General features: G+C 47.2%; 1 long non-coding RNA gene across 1 annotated transcript; it reads left to right on the plus strand.

Annotated features, from left to right (window-relative positions):
• Nucleotides 1-4018: 4018 nt before the first annotated feature.
• On the plus strand, nt 4019-5797 carry LOC110297523. Its single transcript, XR_002378294.1, has 2 exons — nt 4019-4146; nt 5545-5797. It is a non-coding gene; the product is annotated as an uncharacterized LOC110297523 (long non-coding RNA).
• The last annotated feature ends 1012 nt before the right edge of the window (nt 5798-6809 follow it).

The following is a 6809-nucleotide window of genomic DNA, read 5'->3' on the forward strand; positions in this document are numbered from 1 at the left end:
TAACTCATGCTGTTAAAGACTGGCAGACACTGGAACCTTCTTGCAGGAAGATGGACATAAACCAAGCGTGGTGGCACACGCCTTTCATCTCAGTGTTTGGTCAGCAGGGTGAGGAAGGAGGATCTCAGTGAGTTTGAAGCCACCAGTGCTGTATAATAAGTCCCTGCTTAAAAATTAATTAATTAATTAAAATTAATAAATGAGCAACAGATTATGTGTATGCATACATACACACACGTGATATATATATGTATATATATATATATAGTGATAAAGTCAAAACTGCAGATTCAGACCACAAAAATATTTTTAAACATGAGAATAAATAGAAGGAGGACATGTTCTGAGGTTTGATGATAGCCATGTCACCTTGGGAACATCTTGTGTAAACGCTGAACTAAGTACTTTAAGAGGGTGAATCGTGTAGCATGTGAATTGTGTCTTAATAAAGCTGGTTTTTTTTTTTTAAGTGCTCTAAGAGTCCAGAACAAACCCCGAAAAGTAATTCTTGGGTTTTTGGCAGAGGAAGTCTCCTGAATTGAAAAGTGAGGCGCCTTTAGTTACAGATCAACCTTCATGGGAAATGCTTGATGGAAACTTTATGGTGAGCTGAGCCCTTTTCTGTTGGCCTCACAGAATCTTTCCACACTCCTTGGGTCCCAGGAGGCAGGCATCAGTGTGCACATCTCAGACCTGAGGGACCTGGGGTTCAGGGAGTTTAGGGGTGGGTGAGATGATCCGATTGTCATTTGTAGAGCTGGAAGGCCTCACCTGCTTGCCTCCAAAGCTGTCACTCCCCGGAGTCTGGTAGGGCAGGGGCCATGTTCAGGCTTGCTTGCTGAGACATCTTTCTTTACTGCTTGCCAGGGTGACTGGTAGATGAATGAGTAACAGGATACTACTCTTTGAACTCTGCAATTGCATACTGCAAAGCATGGCTCGTCCTACAAGAAGGAAGGTTTTAGAAGGATGGTTTGGAGGGGAGACACATGCTAGGTTACAGCTCACTGGGTGCTTATTAGAAGGTGTGTCTCCAAAAGTTCTACTGACTTGATCCCCCTCCAGGCCAAGAGGATGCCTGAGACTATATCAGAACAGGAGGTGTTCCATTTCTCAGGAGCATCTAGATCACCTCAATCCCAACATCTCAAATTTCCTTTTTTTTTAGCATCTGTACCTGGATCATCTGAGTTTGACCCCTAGCATTTATATAAAAAGCTGGGTGTGGCAGACTACCCTGTAATCCCAGCACTTGGGGGTGGGGGTGGGGTAGGACACAGGAAGATCTTGGGGCTTGTTGGCTAGCTAATCTAGCCAAACTAGAAAGCTCAAGAGAGAGAGAGAGAGAGAGAGAGAGAGAGAGAGAGAGAGAGAGGAAGAGGAAGAGGAAGAGGAAGAGGAGGAGGAAGAGGAGGAGGAAGAGGAAGAGGAGAAGAAGAGGGGAGGGGAGAGGGGAGAAGGGAGAAGGGAGAGGGGAAAGGGGAAAGGGGAAAGGGGAGGGGAGATGGGGAGAGGGGGAGGGGAAGGGAGGGAGGGAGAGGGGGAGAGAGGGAGGGAGAGAGGGAAGAGAGGGAAGGGGAGAGAGGGGGAGGGGAGGGGGAAGGAGAGGGAGAGGGAGAGGGAGAGGGGAACCTTGTCTCAAAAGTAAGGTGGTGGAGAGGGTACCTGATACTGTTCTCTGGTCTCCACACCTACCTACATTCATGTGAACATGCAGCTTCCCACAAGAGAACATGAGCACAAAGATGTCACAGACTCATGAAGGAGTCTCACATAGCCACTGTTACCAGTGGCCTGAGCAGACAGCAAGGGCTCTTTTCTAAGTCCTTCTGCCTAGCACATGGAGGTGGCTGCTGGTTGAATTTGGCTGGTTGAGTTTGGTTGTATTTCAAATGGTTGGGGGTAAAAAGCAGCAAGGATGTTCCAGTGTGTTTGCTTGTGGAGATTCTCACTTCTCCTTGGGCCGGATACTAGAGAAGTTGGAGTCCCATCAACCTAAATGTATGTTTCTGTCATTGACTTAGGTGTCCTCTCTGAACCCAAGCTCTTTATCAACCAAACGGGAATCTTATGGGAAGCAACATATCCAAGGCCACAGCCAATAATGGTGGAACTTGGATCAATGCTGAATTTGATCACGCTGTAGAGAAGAGCTGTGTAAACCACAGGCTGGATCATTGTAGACACGTCTCTAGGGCTTGGGGCTGGGAAAGAGAGACAGAAGCAGATGAGGTTATATCTCCCACTAGTCAGGGTAAAATGTACACTGCACACCCCACAGAAGGTTCAGGTTTGATGGAGTGTTGCAGCCCTGCAGAAGCCCCTGCAGTGATGGAGATGCTGCTCAGGTGTCATGCATCCTTGACCAGGCTCCCGCTTCACAGCCTGGGCTGCGTTGGGGCCGCACCAATAAGGTTCAGGGGTTTTGTTCGTTTGTTTGTATTTGTTTGTTTGTTTCTTTGGCCACTCCCCTTCGTGAAGCCGCATGGATCAACAAGATTGCTCTAAATCAGTGCTTCTCAGCCTTCCTAATGCTGCAACCCTTTAATGCAGTTCCTCATGTCGTGGTGACCCCAACCCTAATATTATTTTCAATGCTACTTTATAACTGTAATTTTACTACTGTTATGAATTGTAATGTAAATATCTGTGTTTTCTGATGGTTTTAAGTGGTCCCTGTGAAAGAGTCATTCAATCCCCAAAGGAGTCATGACCCCCAAGTTGAGAACCACTCTGATCCATCAGGAATGGGAGGTTTTGGGAGAGGACTGTGATTAGAAATAAGGGCTCAGGCTTCAAAATCAGACACTCCACGACCACCACCCACTGCCATTTAATCCTGGCCACCCTCATTATTCTGTGTGACCTTCAGTCATGACCTTAGGTGCCTGGTGCTAGATTTCCGGTGAGTGTAGCTTCCTTTTTCTCTCTAGTTCTGACCCTTTCCCCTCACTCCCTCTGCAGCTTCTTAGAGATATTCTGAACAATAGAAACCATATTAATTTATGGTGTTCAACACACACTTTAACTTATGCATATGGTGTGAAACTATTACTGCTCTCAAGCCAGTGAACCTACCCATCAGCCCACATGGCAACCTTCGGGTGTGCGGTAAGAACAAGTCTCAACGATCCAATGCAGTACTGATAGCTACAGCCCTGTTTTATACTCAGAACACACTGGTCATGCATCACAGAGGCTACATCACCTCTACCCTCACATGCACATGTTTTCTTGAGCTGTTTTTTGTTTTATTTTGTTTTTATGGTTCTATGAAATGAGATCACATGCTATTCACCTTCCTGTGTCCAGCTTATTGCACGTAATACAATATTCTCTAGGTCCAACCATACTGTCACAAGTAACAGGATGTGCTTTAAAAAGACTGTATGTGTGTGTGTGTGTGTGTGTGTGTTTGTCCAGATGATCTACTCCAGGGTCGTTGACTTCAAAATAGTACGTACCAAAGCAACATCAGTTCAGTGGAAACCATATTACACATTTTGAGTTTTGACCTTGCCCCCAGATAGTGATATGTGGCCCAGTCTTCAGTAACAGAGAGCCCCCGCTCCCAAGAAGTCACAGAACACTGCTTGGAGGAGACACTGACTCTCCACAGAGCACTGTGTGGCTGAGTGAGAGGTTGGGCAGTGTACCCAACACATTGTTGGCTATGACGTGTTCAACCTAGGCTGTGTCTGCCAGGACTCTGCTCCATTAAAAGTCAAGCAAAACAGCTCACAAACCATCTCTCTTCCCTGCCCTTATTTGAAGTGCAGCCCCATCTACAAGACATGCTCCTTACCATTCCAGTCTTATCCCCTTGGCCCAAGACCCTGATGACACTTTTCTCTCTCCACCAGGCTCCTATCCCTCTCCAGCCATAGGACCGACCGCAGTGCTACAATGACCCATGATGCCATGCAGCTGAGTCACCCGGAGATGCTTCTGTACATCAAAGGGCAGAGAAGCAGGTCCCGGGGAGTCTCTAGCCCTCCCTGCACGTCATCCCTTTGCTTGTACAAGCACATCCATCTCACCTGGTGATGTCACTGCCCTGGATTCATATGGGCCACAGAGAGCAGTTGATGACAGGGCTCCTAGGCAAGGGAGGGGGACTTCTGTCTGGTGTCACTTCAAAGAGAGGTGATTAGGGACAAAGAAAGATGAAACAGGCTCCCTCCACAACCCTTATGAGTAGAGATAAATATGAAATCTTTGATCAATAATTCCACTCATAGCAAACATAGCATTTGATTCATAAATCCTTGCCTGGTACTTTCTTCCCTCCGGGCACTGTTGTAAGCACCTTATGCCAACCTGTCTTGTTTAATCTTTCACGTCAGCTCCACAGAGGTAAGTGCTCTGATTCTCATTCTTGAGGCAAGGAAACCAAGGTAGAGAGAGGCTAAAAAGCGAGCTTGAAGTCACACAGCTAGTGAGCGAGTGGCACGGCCAAACTTTGGCTCCCCAGTTTGTGCTCAGAAGCCGCATGTTATTTGGCAAATTCCCTTGAGTTAGATCTTGCTCTTACCAGCAGGTGTATCATCCTCTTGAGGTCCACAATCTCTGGTGCTTACAAAGTGCCCCAGATTCTCCAGCCCTAAATGTACCTCTTTGGTCTCTCAGCTCTGGTTCTGCCCTTGAGTGATTTGCAGGGCAGAGACTCATGGCCTGTTTTGGCCAGGTTTTACCATGACTGTCTTGTGGGTGGATGAAAATATTTCCATAAAGCACTGTATCCATAATAGGATAGGAAACTGAGTGTGTCCATGAAACCATACTCGTTCCTGCTGCTTAGGCTGAAGCAAGCCAGGGCATTCCATCTATCCCTTCTGGGACATTGTGGCCATGGAAACACACATGCTGCCCAGCCAGATCTTCGTGACATTAGAGAAGATGGGCGGGTGGTGGGGTCGGCAAATCATAGTTATAGGTTACTGTTGCATGAGCAGAGGAAGAGATAGGCAAAGGGAGTCAAGGAGTGGACAGTGCAAAAAGCAAGCTGTGGGAATGGTCACTCACAGGAGATCCCAAAAGAGCAGGGACAGGAAGAGCGAGTGCTTGGGAGGGTTGACACCTTAGTCAAACATCTATGGTTCACAGTGGTCCCCACTTCTGCCTACCCTACAGTGCACACTTCACACACACACACACACACACACACACACACACACACACACACACACAGTGGATACAGGGATTCAAATCCTGGTTGAGGAGTGGGGTAGGGTTTGAGGAAAAATTGATCAGTCAGCCAAAGAAGCAGAAGTCTTCTGGAAGGTTCTCAGTCTCCCTTTCTTTTACTTTCCCTCTGCCTAGAGTCTTCTGCTTGGCCTATTCTCAGTCCCCATGAGCTCTTAGTCCCCTTGACCATTTCTGCAGGTCTCTCACAATGCTTCCTCTACCCTGCCCCACTGTCTCTACCTGGGGGTGGGAGGCACTGGTCATGTGAGGTTCACTTATGGACTAGAGTTTTATGTGATATGTTTTCAACTTGAAAAGAAGAATAACAATGTTTTTATTTTTGTTTTCCAACTCCAGGTGAGTTTTATAGGTAAACCTGTGCGTGGCTCCGCTGAGACAGAGGTCACCTGGTTCCACATCATATTGGAAGAGGGCAAAGAGAGAGGACAGAATTTCTGGCTAAAGCAAAGGGGAGGCTGCACCTCTCACGTTCACTCCAAAGGAGACAAACTCTTTCCTAAGATGAGATCACCCAGCATGCTCAGCAAGGTGCTAAAAAATAATTGCCCTCAATGAAGACATACAAATAAATCATTGTGCTTGGCAGCCACATTCTGAATGTGTCGGCAAAACATGCAGGGAAAGTTCCCCTCCAGCTACTGAGCTTGGATCCCAGCAGTGCTCTGACCTGCCCAGGGCACTTGGAGCTGGAGCCCTCTGGGACAGAAGCGCTGCTGCTGGGGAGACTACTTTGGTGGCATTCCTCCCTTCCCAACTCATTCTTGGGAGAGAAGTGGAGATCGTGCCCCATCCAAGCACGGACTCCGCAGGTGGGTTCGTCAATACCTCTTCAATGGGGGCTTGCATAGGATGGTGTTGTCATGAAGTCATGAAGTACCTCTACCATGGGCTTCATATTTGGAGTGCTGGAAAACAAGCCCATCTGTTCTAAGCACGTGCTCTACCTCTGACTTACACCCCTGCTATGTAACAGTTGGCGGGGAGTCTATATAGTCACCGCAAATAAAGTAGACAATGACGATGACATGATTTCATTCGAGTCTAGCTTGGTGAAGCAGTAAGTTTAACTGGGGTTATCTACAGAAACGTGGGCAGGGAGTTACTTACAGGAGAGTGGACAACTTAAAAGTAGATACATAGCTGAAGAAAAGGACCTTTCCTATCCCCCAGTAATTCTTAATAGATTACACATTCTCAAGGAAGGGAAAGGTCTCCTGTGTCTTGAGCCCTCCCCTTCATCAGTGAGGGATTGTTAGTTAGTGGGTCTGAATTTGGGAGGGTCTCATTACAGCTTTCTGATTTCGAGACAGCCATGGTTACGTTATGTTCAGAGAACAGAGTTCTTCAGTACGTCGTTCTATTCTTTCTCCCTGCCCCTCTTTCATCAATGTTCCCTGAGCCTTAGAAGAGGGCAAAGTAAGTGTTACACTAGAAGACACATTTTCCGAATGAGAAGGTCCATTGCTGAGTAGTGAAAATTCTCCCCCAGGAGCCTGTGTAGTCCCCTCTGGCACTATCAGTGTTAGCCAGTAGGAAGAGAGTTTCTAGCTCAGTCCCAGACTGATTCTTCTCATCCTCCAACCAAAATGTACAGTGCCATC

This window comes from Mus caroli, chromosome 7, assembly GCF_900094665.2.
Source record: "Mus caroli chromosome 7, CAROLI_EIJ_v1.1, whole genome shotgun sequence".
NCBI lineage: Eukaryota > Metazoa > Chordata > Mammalia > Rodentia > Muridae > Mus > Mus caroli.